General features: G+C 43.2%; 1 protein-coding gene across 1 annotated transcript in view; it reads right to left on the bottom strand.

Annotated features, from left to right (window-relative positions):
• The window catches only part of ODF1 (outer dense fiber of sperm tails 1), a 22,037-nt gene extending 8,724 nt beyond the window's left edge, over positions 1–13,313 (bottom strand). The window contains exon 1 of the mRNA XM_015620242.3: positions 11,478–13,313. The gene's annotated coding sequence lies outside the window, so the exon portion shown is untranslated. The remainder of the gene's footprint in view (positions 1–11,477) is intronic.

The following is a 13,313-nucleotide window of genomic DNA, read 5'->3' as shown; positions in this document are numbered from 1 at the left end:
GATCAAAGATCTGACAAAAACATTCTCACCATCTCCATTTTAGAAGAATTCTGAATCACTCCATATGCCACGGTGTAAAATTTCAATTCTTTCCCTCCTCCTTTGGCAACACTGTTAGAGTGTGAGACAGGGTCAGACAGTAACTACTTGTATGACTGAGGAGTTTAAAGTTAAGCCTGTACTTTGATGAACCATAACAATCATACCGTATTTCAGCAGCACTGATCTCTGAGATGGCCCAGATGCTTTGCACCTCCCAGGCTCAGGTCTGTGAGGGCTGCTACTTTGGAAGAGGCAATTACCTGTGCACAAGGATGTTGTAGTGATGGGCAAGGCTTAGGTTTGCTCCAGAATCCTGCCTCTAACAGTCCTGCCTGTGCTGGATACTTTGGGGAAGACCCTCTCTCATTTCAGGCTGGAGACATGGCACTGCCACAGTATATCCTGATGGGAGGGGTCCAGTAGACACCAGTAGACTGCACAGGGCAATGCCTACTGGCTTGGTGTTAGTACCTCACCTTTTTCCTTAGTGTCACACCTGCCTTTGGACTTGCCCTTCCTGTTTCTCCTCACTAGTCAGGTGCCCTGCATCTGAGCAAGACCTGCCCAGGTCTGTACCAATCTTAGGCCATGGCTGTAGTGAGCACAGAGACCAAGAGATGTAGTGACACATTGACTTGTGCGGCTGGAGATGATTCATGGGAGGAGCACATCTTTGCTTCAGGGCAACTGTGCCTACCAAAGGAGCAGGATGGACAGTTGCAAGGGGTGCCTGCTCCAGTCATCCAGCACCAAGTGGAACCTGCATCTCCCAGCACCCCATCTGGAGTGGTTCTACCTTCAGAGCAGGAAAAGTGGATGGCTCCCCAGCTGCAGCCAGCAGGCACCTTGGGCTTCAGCCTCTTCAAAACTCTTCAAACCTACAGCAAGAACATCCACTCCCTTCTAATTTTTTTTCTGCAGCTGACAAAGGAGAGAGGTGCTGCTAGACATGGCTATCCCTATCAGCAGTTACCCAGCTGAGTCTGTTGGGCCCTCATTTCTCCTCACTTGCCATAAGAAGGTGCAGGGAACTCGCTCAGGTGTGGACATCACTGCTGTAAGAGCATGTGATGTAGGTGCTACTTTCTGAGTCACCAAGTGTGGAACTGAGAGTCTTTGGAGGTGACCTTACTCCAGTAACACCACAAGAATTGCTTTCTGTGCATGCACACAATCCTTTCTGAAATGCAGGAAAACCTTCTCTGAACCAAGAAAGCTCCAGATGTAGAGACCTGCCATCTGAAAACTATGATCTTACATAGTTTTTTCTTTTCTTGCTCCAGAACCTAAAGGCTCTTCTTTAACAGCTGTGTTTCTGCTTTTCCACACTGTTTTGAGTGCTCCCTCCCACAGCATCTCACAGGGACACCATTCAAAAGGCTGCTAGACCATCAAGAACAGAGCTAGTCTAAACCTGTCAGGAATATCCAATGCTGATTCCATATATTAATTATATGCTGTGTAAAGATTTCCTAAGAGGTTTGGTTGTTTAAAGTTAAACTGAAGATCTGGATCTTTTTTATGTGTCAACAGACTAGATAGACCAGAATGGAAAATCCTATAAGAGCCATACTTGATGTATCAGTATTATGTATCAGCATCACATCTTTTCTGGAGCACTTTCTTTTGGAATGAACCCTGTTATAAAAGGAAACTTTCTTTAAAGGAGCATCCTAAGGTTTAACATGTACTTTTTATTTCTCTTAATTTATTGCTTATCTTTGAAGGAGCAGGAAATCCCCTTGTCCACCTTTTGAGTGCTAATGTCTTGTAGCATGATGGGTCATTTCACCAGGTAAGCAGGGAGGAGTGCAGAATGAACAATATAACACGGCTGGGTGGTGGCAGGCAGGAGTTTGCTGGTGACACACCTTCAGGGGGTTCCCACACAAAGGGAATTTCACAGACTAGAAATTTCACAGCTCTGTTCATTATGCTCACAGCAGCCATTCCTCCATCACTGTCCCTCACATCGGCCATTTTTGCAAAATGCTACAAGGAAGTGTGTAGACAAGCAACCCTTAGCAACCCCTGATAGACATTGCCTGTCTTAATCCCAGTTACGAACTGAGCTGACACATGACTTAATGATGAAAGAAAAACATGGTCCCTGTTGATTCCTCAATCATTTACCTACCAGTTTCCTCATAGAAATGGACTTAAATGGTTAAAATATGAAATAGCCATACAAAAGAAGTCAAATATTACAAGGATTAAGATACCATCATTAAGATATCATCATAATCACACTCGGTACAAAATTTTGGGTTTTAACATGTGCATGCTGACACCGCAGACCTGCAGATGTAACATTTTTGATTGATGCCCCTCAGCTTTCTTAAGCATCTCCATGCAGAGAACCCACCTGAGGTGGCAGCATGCCTGCAGGAAATCTCTGCTGGCAAAGCCACCCTGCAGGTCAGTGCAAAAGAGACGAGACTTTGGGGCCATGCCTGCAGAGGGCTAGTCTAGATTATAGTTTACCTTATTGAAATCTCAGCATGGGCAAGGTTAGAGCTCACAGAAGCAAAGATCTTAGCAAAGAGCCTAATTAAGATGAGAGCAGTCTGGGCAGACCTTGCCTGGACACAGAAGTCAGGGCTTCAGCATTACTGTGGACAAGACCTTAGTGTTGAGTCCTCAGAGATGGCTCTGGGAACAGCTTACAGTCCCCTGAAGCTGCACTGACTTAAAATGAGCTGTAAAGCATTTCCTGGTGCTGCATTTATAGAAATCAATGTGTACTACAATTTTACACCCCTGTTTTTAGGAAACGCCCAGGTTGGCAGGTGGTGACAACTCTCTTATAGGTGCCTGGGCTGCAAAACTTTTCCAGAGCACTGTAGAGGTTTCCTAGCAACTTCCTTCCATGGTCTTTGTACTCAATTTTGTTGTTTGCCATCATAAAACAGTCTTTCTGCCTATTTAAACTAGTTTAGTTCCTTTAAGCTGGCCAGGCATTGGCAGTACAGCAGCAGTGTCTGATTGATATCCTTTTCAGCTTTTTATCCTTATATTCTTTTTCTCCAAAACTAACAAAACCTGAACCAATAAAAGTGGGTTTCATGCTTTTTTTTTACTAATCACACCATCAGCCCATTGCTTAAATTGCTAAGCAATAGAAAAACTCCAAATTCAAAATAGAAAATCTAAATTTAAAAACAAATATACACAGCAGCAATGTATTCTCTGATCTCTGAGTCTCTTACATAGCTTCTCTGGAATATCAAAACCAACAGATGTTGATCATGTGCTTTGGACAACTCTTTCCAAATACGTGAGAGACATCACATTTTTGAGCCAAAAATGCTCTTAAGAACAAGCAAAACCAAAGTAGCTAAACTGAGGTAACCTTTGTGAGCACGCATGTGTATCCGGTTTAAAAATTGTCCTAGGTTTTAAGCCTGTAAATTCACTGATACCACCCAGGTTTGAACATATTGAAGTATTTATTTAATATTGTGTACTGGCTGACAGGCAGCTTGAAATTACACCTTTAACTAGAAAGAAAGTGATGGAGCAATTTGGTGAGTGGAGAAAACTTTAAAGGATTTGGGTGTAAGAGGATGCAAGAGAAAAACCCAGATTACCTCTGTGTCCTGGAGCAGCACTGAGACATTGTTTATTCTTGAAGTAACTCACTACAGAAATACAGATCCTTGGCATTTTCCTTGGAACCTGCACTGCTCTGTGAGCTCTCTCATAGAGAGCCATGAACAACTATGATTGTATGATTTTATTGTATGATTCTATGAACTGGAGTGCAGAAGGAAATGTGGATTCAAGTCCCCCCATATTGCAGCCAGATCCCTTCCTGACCTCAGCAGGATCCATCCCTGCCTGATGCTGAACAAATCCAATATTCACAGGGCTTGGCATCCCACATGGGCATGACTGAGCCACAAACTCAGGCCTTCCAAAACCGCCCGATGTGAACTCTCTCCCTCTTTCCCCAGGCTTGGCTTCCACTATTTTAACCTGTCATCAGGCACCTCCACTAGAGATCAGTTGCACTTACATCCTTGTGCATGCTGGGGATTTGCCTGCTCTTGCCATTTGCCGAACTTTACTGCTATAAAACATTGGATTTCTTGCTCAGCACTGGTGCTTGCACCAATGTGGCTATGTCAGCTGTTGGCATCAGTTGCAGAGATCAGGGCAAACTTCCAGAGCAGATCAGACCTTGGATTTCTATCAAAACCCATCTGTTCCTGACTGAGAGTTATTCCCACCACCTTTTTAGCTGGGTGGGATAATGAGCTATTGAATCCACAATTTAGCACAACATGGAGTTCTTTTAATAACTTTCCTCTACAGAAAGCCAAGGCTGCTAGTGCATCTTTCTATACCAGCCAGGCCAGCAAGCTAGAGGACTTACAGCTGACAGTGTCAATTGTTTTCAAAGTGTTACTGCAGTGCTGACATTTGAAAAGCAATTTAGTATTTCTCCCATGGCAGTCACTTCAAATATTCTGGAAATCAACCCGTATGAAACCATGGATGACAGTTACAACACTTGTCTGTTCTGAGATGCCCAGGCTGGATTTGAGTACAGCTTGTGCTGGGCAGGACTGTGAGATGAACTACGCAGCAAACACAGCTCCTTCATCCACCTAAATCCACTTGGCAATGGGGGTGTGCAGGGGGTGAGCCTCACACCTCAGGCCCTGCCACAGGAGCGTTGTAATTAAAGAGCACAGGGGCTGGAAGGAATTCACGCACAGCTGCTGCAGCAGCACTCCCTCCGCAGCAAGCTGCAGCACCAAGGGTTAACACTCTGCTGCCTGCCTCACAAATCTGCATAATGCCTTGCTTTGGCAGCTCATTTGCATAATTTTAAATTACTCTTTTGTCTGGAAAATAAAATCTAAAACACAGGTTCAGATGTAAGTGGTGTATACTAATGTTTCATATCGTAAGAAGGCTTGGTTAAGTCTATTTGTCTGAACTTGACAACAGAGGTTGTAAAAATAATTGAACAGAGAGATGTTGTTTCTGTATTGCACAGCCCTGAGTGCCATTTTGACTACCTAAATAAGGTCTAATGTGCTCACCCACCCCTCACAGAGGGGATGAAGCTTGCCTACACACGCTCCGACTCTCCAGCTCTCCAGAGGGCTCTGCAGCTCCAGCCTTTGCCGGGGGTCCAGCCCGCCCCTTTCATTAAACTGCAGAAACAATGCAGCAAGTGAATCCGTCACCAGCGCATCCTTACCAGGGATGGGCTTCCAGGCTGTAGCTGTGTACTCAAGAGGTGTCGACACACGATGAGCTCAGTGTCCCACCTCCCACTGCCAGGAGGGATTCAGCGTAACAGAGGATGGATACCTACATTTCCTCAGATGAATCACACTCCCAGCTCCATTGACTGCCGTAACTAAGACTCTACTGCCTAGTGTGGGAGATTAGACACCTAAATTCAGGTATTTGCCTTCTGGATCTGATTCCCACTTCAAATTCAGCTGACAGCCTGTGAGGTGGTCTTTGTAGGAAGAGCCCCATACCTCTCAGCTATTCTCTCCCTCACCCTGGGAGACAGATACAAAGCACAGTGTCTTCTACTCCCAGTGATGTGTTTCAGTGTAGGAGAAGGGGCTATTAGCCTGCAGCGGCACTTCAGTGTGTTTTAAATCATAGCTTATCAGAACAGCAGAATAAATCCCAGGAAATAGAAAGCCAAATGGATAAGTTGCTTGCCATTATGACTGAAGCCTATTTGAACTCCTGCCCTAGTGCCTTACATACTATAAGATTCTCTACCTTCCTCAGGCAAAAGCCTGTAACTTGTGCATTAAAAATTAACAGCATTTCTAAATGGGACATCCCAAACCAATGTATTTGTGCTCTTGCCTCTGTAATCCCAAAAGCTAGGTGACAGAAGAAGACATTTCCCAATGGACACCAGCTCTGTCCCAGCAGTGTGCTTAGCAGACATTCTGCCCAGAGGAGCAGCCAAGGGGCTCCCCTGCCAGCTGGAAGGCATGGTGACAGGGAAAACTTCAGGCAAATTTAGCTGTGTCTAGGTAGGTTGTACAAACTGTAAGGGGGAAAAAGGCCAAGTATAAGTACGTAATCATGAGTGAACAGATCTGCCAAATGCTAACAAGTTTCTACCTGGCTTATTTAGTTCAGTTTTTTTTTTTGCCCAGTGCTCAGAACCTGTGCTTCAAACTTTGAAGTTTCCTGCAAGTGATAACATACTGACTGCCCTCCTTCAGATTCTAGTGGCATTACAGTTTTCATGAAAATGTTTCAAAGATGACTTAGGGCCATATTTCTTCTCCTTTCCAGTATCTAAACATTTTCCTTGACACCTTTGTTAAAAAATGGACAAAGTAGATACACAGTATTAAATATTTAAGCCCCAATAATTAAAGCCTCAGTTCAGAGCAAAAGGTAAGTGAAACTACCTGTATGTTCCATTAGTAGCAAGTAATTCTGAACCTGAAAATCTGCCTACAGTTTCATGTCAACTACATGCCTGTCTATAGAAATATGCTCACCAACACATATGCAGGCATGTGCAACAGTGTTGCAATTGCTGTTATTCACAATAAAATGTTCAGCCATCAGTTAACTGTGTCACCTTCCTCTTAACTGCAGTGGAAGAAAAACCTTCCAGAGTATTTATTAATGTTTTTTTTCCTCCATTACTTTCAATGAAACTAAATGTTAACTGCCAAAGCAGTTCCCAGCACAGTCTTCGTGTGCTGCATCTCCTATTGACCCCTGTCTCTGTTATGATTTTTTTCCTGCCTTTCAGTATAGAAGCACCATCACCATAAAAATCCTATTTTGTGGGACTCTCAAATGTTAGAGCTGTCTCTCTTCACATGAATTTAACATCTACTTTTTTGACATTTAATCACTTCTGTGACTCGTTGCAAGACCCACTGCAACTATGTTCTCATCTAGGGAACACACTATAGGGACATAGAAGAACAATAAAAAGCAACTATCCTGTTCTATGTGAATGCCCTTAGTGATTGAAAGGGGAAAAACAAAGAGGAAAAAAAGCTCATGAGATTTTTAGCAGAAGGTGCAATCTTCCCAGGAAGCAAAACCCATCATTTAAAGGGAATGGGCTGTGCTTGACACTTTGCCTGTACCTCCTGACAGGAACCTCCAACTGCTGAAATATGGAAAAGATATTCAGAAGGGATGGTGGATTTCTAGCCTCTGTGTACACTCATTTTGCACATGCCAAATTTCTCCTGAACAGCCACTGTTTATAAACCACTTCTCAAATGACACAGCCTCTGGTTTGCTTAAAGTGCCAGATGTAAATGGAGGCTGCTTTGGAACTATTTCACAAGCAGATCAGTTTTCTCTCTGTGTGCCTGTGCTATTGTTCAAATCAGCAATTTGGGCTCAAAACTCATCTTCCTCTCACCATCTTCTGTTTGACATTGTGGAGCAGCCTGAGAGTACACAACCTGGACTCCTTTGGGGTAAAACCAAATGGGAAACTCCACTCCCAAAGTGCTTTGTTATCTCTGGGAAAGCTGCGGATGTTCAGTCCATGAGGAACAGCTAGAGCTGGCCAACAAAACCACTCTCAAAAGGGAGATGGCTGCGGACTTGGCACCCACTGCTTTGTACTACAACTTCTCTAGAAATGTTTAAATTTTAATATTTTAATATTTTTAAATATTTTTTCAAGGGGAATTAAAATCCAATAACTATCTACTATTTCTTCCTATATTATAAATAGCCATCCATGACAAATGGCTATTTAATCACAGAGAAATGACAGCTAAAATGTAGGCTGAAAGTACATATGCTGAAAGGTAAATCCTTGCCCCACTGGAGTCCGTGGAATAATTCACTTGCTTTTGACCTGGAAGGTCTCCACTCCTTTCCCTGCCAGAAACAAATTTATTCTGCAATAATTTCAGAAGGCAGTACATGAATCAAGGCCACACAGAACTATTGCTGTGAATACATTTTACCCACATGTTTTATAATGGTTATTTTTTTTTTCAAAACTGCCATTTTTGAAGGTAAATATGATTAAGACAGGAGTAGCTAACCCAATCAAATTACATTAATAGGAAAATAAAGAACCCTTTTCTCATCCTAAATAATCACCTGGACTCCCTGGACTCCCTGTCAGACAGATGAGAAGAAGACAATTCCATAGGGAACCCAGACAACCCCCTAGGAACGTATGCCCATCTTAAAGTTGACAAAGTTCAAATAAATTTTGTCTTTCCTTACCAGGAACTTAAAGGAAGCTGCTCTGATACAAAAGAACACAGCCCTGTTTTACCATTGCCTGAACAGGAACACCTGCCCAAGTGACACAAAGTCTCAGAGATACACCCACCATGTGCACTGTGCACGCCAGCTCTGCCCATGCCACCTCAAAGGGACAGTCACACAAGGGGCTGCCCACAGCCTCTCTTCCCTCAGCTCCTGCACAGTGCCCAGGAAGCCTGGTGAGCTCCTCTTGTCACACTCAGCTGCATTTGTCAGTGGACAGGTCAGGTCTACACATAAAAAAGTGATCATGTAAACTTTGTGGTGGGGCCTGGACAAGAAGAGATGTCCTAGATGCCCAGTCAGATGTAACAGATGTTCAGAAGTCTCTCTGTGAGAGCTGGAAGAGAAAGATGCAAGTAAGGGGCTACAACCATGGGAGAAGCAATGTGAAGTGAGTGTCAAAATCTCAGTCTACCAGGTACTGGTGGATCTACAAGCTCCACCGAACACTTAGCAGAGACCTCATTTTGATTCCAGACATGTTCTGCCAACACCTCTAAACAGAGAAAGCAAACCATACTGTGTAGTAAAGAAAGTACCAACAGATCATAGGTTCCTTGAATTATGTGGCTTGGAAGGGACATTAAAGATCACCTAGTTACAAATTCCCTGTCGTGGGCAGAGATACCTTCCACTAGACCAGGGTTGCTCAAAGCCCCATCCAACCTGACCTTGAACACTTCCAGGGATGAGGCATCCACAGTTTCTCTGGGCAGCCTGCTCCAGTGCATCATCACCTTCACACTGAATAATTTCTACCTTCTCCCTCATCTAAATCTGCCCTCTTCTAGCGTAAAGCCATTATTACTGTGCCTTTGTAGAAAGTTCCTCTCCAGTTTTCTTGAAGGCTAAATTTCTTGCATAATCTTAATTTCTATCCCTGGAGTCCTTCACTGCAGAGTTGAAGAGAGGAAATGCAGAGTGCACAGACGAGGGAGGAGAAGGGAGATCAGGCAGCTCCAGTATTGCCTGATTTTAAACAGATGTATTTCAGTCCAGGCTGTGTGTCAAAGTTCACCATATTCACTTCTGAATATCTGATTCTCAGCCAAATTTTGGCACAGATTTCTGGTCTCAGAGGTCTCTACTAGCTTAATTGATCCAAGCATTGGAGAAACAGCAGGAGAACCACCTAGTATTGCAGCTAGGGGAAAGATAAAGATCAAAGCAAAGCTCAACTTTTTTTTTAGTCACTGAAGAATCCCAGGGCAGAGAGAAATGGTGTGTGCACTATTAGACATTGAAAAAACGACTGTAAGTCCCATGGAAAATGAGTTTTCATGTGCTCTGAACTTTACTAAGCTACTTTGCTTCAGTCTGCGACACAAGGTGATGGAAACCTTGCCATGTACTTTGCTGCACATTACAGGAACTTCTTTTTAAGCTTTGGGAATAGTCTAGAATCTGCAGTTTTCTGCACAGCATTCTTGTCTGACATTTCCAGGAATGCTGGCCTCATTTCTTCCAGAGCAAAATACAATCTCATGGTGCCAGCCCAGTGTCATCTCCGTTGACATCTGGAGTTAACAGCCTGGGAAGTGTATTCTGGAGCTCTCCTTCACTGCCTGAAGCCTTTACTTCTACTGAGGGCCTCTTCCCTGACTTCTGCATGTCCCATCAGCTGCAGGCAGCACTGCCTGTGGTACACCTGTTGGCATCTGTTCCTGCTGTTTACAGCACAAAGTCTCTTGCAGTCCTCCTACCCCAATCCTCCCATCTTTAGCAGGTCCCCGCCTGTCAGAACTAACAGACTTCTGTGTAATCCACCAGGCCTGCAGCTGACGAGAAACAAGCAGTTGGGAATAAATCTATCCCAGTGCATATTATTCAGAAGCTTTTTCTGACGTGAAAATTCCTGACCCACTGGAACTGAACGCTTGTGGAGCAGGTACGATAAGACGATCTCCAGAGATCTGTGCCAAACTATGTGCTTGTACCAGTCTGAAAACTTAAGGAAATGCTGACTCTTGTCAAAACTGAATTTCAGACATGACAGCAGTGATCCCACAGGAGTTATTTTGTATGGTATTTCCAAGTTGACAAAACTCTTGCACAGAAAATATACCAGCAAGAAACTTGTTCTGCTGGTTGGATGTTGGTGTATTTATACCTGCACCTTCATAAGGAAGCTGCTGCTTTACCTGTAGCCCTGAAAATAGCACTATCTACAAGAAGGAGCTGTGCAATGTGGGCAGTCAAACTTCTTAGGCCAAGACATACAATGTTGTCTTAAAGATATAGTTTGTAAAGAAAAAAAACACAAATCTGGTTTGGTTCTTAAGGGTTTTTTCATGACTTGGCAAATATGAATTTTTAAATACCATTTCAGTATTGGATGCTCCCATCCAACAGACTGGGGCAATCGAGAGAACTCTGGAAAAAACTTCTATTTTGAAATTCTTAAAAAGGAAGTTCTGCAATCAGAAAGTGGTTCTATTTGAAGTCAAATTCAGATAAAGGGCCATCAAGCTGCAACCCCGTAATTCTCTTCCAAGAACACGTGTCCATGGCAGGCATTCAGTGCTTGCCATTTCCTGGTAATGCAAAAGTCAACCAGTAAGATGCAGCCTCACATCCCTGAGCTGGAACTTCCTCCATATTCCAAAGGGGTGTCAGAATAACACTGTCAATTAAGCACTAGACTTTGTGTCCTCTTGCCTATGCTTAGTTGCCATTTTAGACAGCAGTGTAAACTCTTCGTGTGAACAAGAGCTGACATTTGCACTACTCAAGTTTGTTCTGGCTCTGAATACAAGTTACAGTGGAACCCATTTTAATTTTTTTTTAAATTTTTGCCCATGCCGAGTGTTTGCATTGGCAAAGCCACGAGCAATGGCTAAAACTGGAGTTTAGACACAATGTAAATAAAGCTACAGAAAAGGATTGCTTGGAAATAGCCAGCAGAAGACTGCTGAGGCCTAACAGATGTGCACCCCCTTGGGGCTTTCCCAGCTCCTTTTCTGTATCTAGCAGGTTTCCATAACTCATTCACTTTTAAAGGCTGTGTGTTAATGGTGGAAGCAAGAGTATAATGGAAATATCTTCCTTATACCCACCCTCTTGGAGAATTCCAATGAACAAGTCATAACATTTGGAAATGTAAATGCTTTGGAGAGCTCCACCTTGAACAGAAAAGCAAACATAAATATCTGGAACTTCCCAAAACCTACCAAAAGTTCTTGACAGCATTCAGAAGGGCTCTGCGGGAATTCACATGACCCATCTTCCTACTGTTCAATGGAAAAGAGGAGTGATTGCCAAAGGGAAATATTCTCTTTTTTTTTTTGTCTGGGAAAAAAAATCAAATTGAGAAGCAATGTTTTTCAGGTGGTTATCAAAACACACAAGTGATTCTGATAAAATAAAATAACTGAGATCAACACAGCTCACAAGACTCTCTCACTGTGATAAACCCCACAAGTACTTTCAGGGAAAGCATAAAGACTGGTGTTGGAAAAAAAAAGGCAGAAGAAAATTAACAAACTTAGGTAAAATCAAACACAGAATTAAATAATAAATAAACTCTAATAACTCCTCTGTCCTAAGAGGGAAAAAAAAAAAAGTGAGAAGGTAAATATGGACCTCCTAGTTTTTAAAAGCACAGCTACTGCACTTCTCATTACCAAACAGAATGAATCCTATTCCCTGCCTTGCAAATTTTCAGAAACCTATTAGTATTTTCCTCCCAGGATAAACAATATTACTGTTTGCAGTCTTGAAGGCATTTGAGTATCACTGCCACTTGAGAACAAAGCATTTGGGGAAACTTCATTTGAGGATAAGAAATCTGGAATGCATCAATTCAATATTTCTTCTGACATTTCCTCATGTCAACAATAGCTAGGAAAAAAACACCCTTCACAAACTCCCCAAATCTCTGGGCAGCAAGCAGCTGCATTAGCTGATTCTTGGACAAGCTCCTTCAGCTGTACTGGAGAAAGAGCCTAGGAAGAAAGGGGAGTGGAAGATGGGAAGTTACAAACTTCCTTAAGGTCTGAAAATGGGGGAACACATAGATTTTTAGGGTTTATGATTCTACAGACTCAGAAGTCAATTCTAACTCACTGAACTAGGTTCCAGAGATTTTTTGGTACCACTATCATGTGATTACCATCATTCCTCACATACTAAAAAATTCTGAGTCACTTTTCCAAATTTCTGATTTCCTGAAAACAAGCAAGAGCAGGCTGCAAAAGCAGCAAATTCCAGTTAAAAAAATAAAAATAATAATAAAAAAAAATCACCACAATCAAAGCTTGGTACAATCCCTGCTAAGGTGTTTAGTTTCTATAGAAACAAATGGCTGTTTAACTGACTTTGCGACTCAACCTTCGGTATATTGTGATGTTAATTTGTTAAAAACAGTTCCATTGGCAAGGTGTAATCTCTTGGAACAGTTCAGTTAAACTCTGTCCAGAGGGAAGGCATGCAAGGCCGGCGGCACCGGGAGCTTCACCGCGTGGTAGCTTTTTATTCCGATACACCACCAATGTAGTGGTTAGTCTAGAGAAGACTGAAAAGGCACCGCATGAAGCGATATAAATATCTTAAAGGAATGTGTTAAGAGGATGGTGCCAGACTCCTTTTGCTTGTGCCCAGCGATAGGACGACAAGTAAAGGCCATAAGCTTAAATACAAGTTCCACCTCAACGTAAGGTAGAGCTACTTTACGCAGAGTGGCAGAGCACTGAACAGGCTGCCAGGGGATGTCGCTCCCTCTCTGGACACATTCCAAACGCACCTGGACACGTTCCTGTGTCACCTGCTCCAGGTGATCCTGCCTTGGCAGAGAGGTTGGACTACATGATCTCGAGGTCCCTTCTAACCCTAATGATTCTGGGAACCTGCCTGAAAAATGGCGAAAAATCCCGGCTGATGCAGGGAGGACCCACTAGAAATGCAACAACAAGCTCAACTGGAAAGGACAGAGCCAGCACCGGCCACGGGGAGATGGTTCCGACGGGCGCTGGGCTTAAAGCACCTGTGGGCATCGGGAGAAATCCCTG

The sequence above is a fragment of the Parus major genome, chromosome 2, assembly GCF_001522545.3.
Source record: "Parus major isolate Abel chromosome 2, Parus_major1.1, whole genome shotgun sequence".
In the NCBI taxonomy this organism is placed as follows: domain Eukaryota; kingdom Metazoa; phylum Chordata; class Aves; order Passeriformes; family Paridae; genus Parus; species Parus major.
This window is presented reverse-complemented; position numbering and strand designations above follow the sequence as displayed.